Raw genomic sequence first — 1910 nt, forward strand, 5'->3', positions numbered from 1 at the left:
AGAAGCACGTTGAAGGTTGATGACGGCGAGATGTAGTGCGGCGCAACACCAGGGATTCCGGCGCCAACGTGGAACCTGCACAACACAAACCAAGTACTTTGCCCCAACGAAACAGCGAGGTTGTCAATCTCACCGGCTTGCTGTAACAAAGGATTAGATGTATAGTGTGGAAGATGATTGTTTGCAGAAAACAGTAGAACAAGTATTGCAGTAGATTGTATTTCAGTGTAGAGAATTGGACCGGGGTCCACAGTTCACTAGAGGTGTCTCTCCCATAAGATAAACAGCATGTTGGGTGAACAAATTACAGTTGGGCAATTGACAAATAAAGAGGGCATGACCATGCACATACATATTATGATGAGTATAGTGAGATTTAATTGGGCATTACGACAAAGTACATAGACCGCTATCCAGCATGCATCTATGCCTAAAAAGTCCACCTTCAGGTTATCATCCGAACCCCCTCCAGTATTAAGTTGCTAACAATAGACAATTGCATTAAGTATTGCGCGTAATGTAATCAGTAACTACATCCTCGAACATAGCACCAATGTTTTATCCCTAGTGGCAACAGCACATCCATAATCTTAGAGATTTCTGTCACTTCCCCAGATTCACGGAGACATGAACCCACTATCGAGCATAAATACTCCCTCTTGGAGTTACAAGCATCTACTTGGCCAGAGCATCTACTAGTAACGGAGGGCATGCAAGATCATAAACAACACATAGATATAAATTGATAATCAACATAACATAGTATTCTCTATTCATCGGATCCCAACAAACGCAACATATAGAATTACAGATAGATGATCTTGATCATGTTCGGCAGCTCACAAGACCCGACAATTAAGCACAATGGGGAGAAGACAACCATCTAGCTACTGCTATGGACCCATAGTCCAGGGGTAGACTACTCACACATCACTCCGGAGGCGACCATGGCGGCGTAGAGTCCTCCGGGAGATGATTCCCCTCTCCGGCAGGGTGCCGGAGGCGATCTCCTGAATCCCCCGAGATGGGATTGGCGGCGGCGGCGTCTCTGGAAGGTTTTCCGTATCGTGGCTCTCGGTACTGGGGGTTTCGCGACGAAGGCTATTTGTAGGCGGAAGGGCAGGTCAGGGGGCCACACGAGGGGCCCACACTACAGGTCGGCGCGGCCAAGACCTGGGCCGCGCCGCCCTAGGGTGTGGCCACCTCGTGGCCCCACTTCGTCTCCTCTTCGGTCTTCTGGAAGCTTCGTGGCAAAATAGGACCCTGGGCGTTGATTTCGTCCAATTCCAAGAATATTTCCTTACTAGGATTTCTGAAACCAAAAACAGCAGAAAACAAAGAATCGGCACTTCGGCATCTTGTTAATAGGTTAGTTCCAGAAAATGCACGAATATGACATAAAGTGTGCATAAAACATGTAGATATCATCAATAATGTGGCATGGAACATAAGAAATTATCGATACGTCGGAGACGTATCAGCATCCCCAAGCTTAGTTCCTGCTCGTCCCGAGCAGGTAAACGATAAACAAAGATAATTTCTGGAGTGACATGCCATCATAACCTTGATCATACTATTTGTAAAGCATATGTAGTGAATGCAGCGATCAAAACAATGTATATGACATGAGTAAACAAGTGAATCATATAGCAAAGACTTTTCATGAATAGTACTTCAAGACAAGCATCAATAAGTCTTGCATAAGAGTTAACTCATAAAGCAATAATTCATAGTAAAAGCATTGAAGCAACATAAAGGAAGATTAAGTTTCAGCGGTTGCTTTCAACTTATAACATGTATATCTCATGGATATTGTCAACATAGAGTAATATAACAAGTGCAATATGCAAGTATGTAGGAATCAATGCACAGTTCACACAAGTGTTTGCTTCTTGAGGTGGAGAGAGATA

Source organism: Lolium perenne, chromosome 4 (genome assembly GCF_019359855.2).
Source record: "Lolium perenne isolate Kyuss_39 chromosome 4, Kyuss_2.0, whole genome shotgun sequence".
NCBI lineage: Eukaryota > Viridiplantae > Streptophyta > Magnoliopsida > Poales > Poaceae > Lolium > Lolium perenne.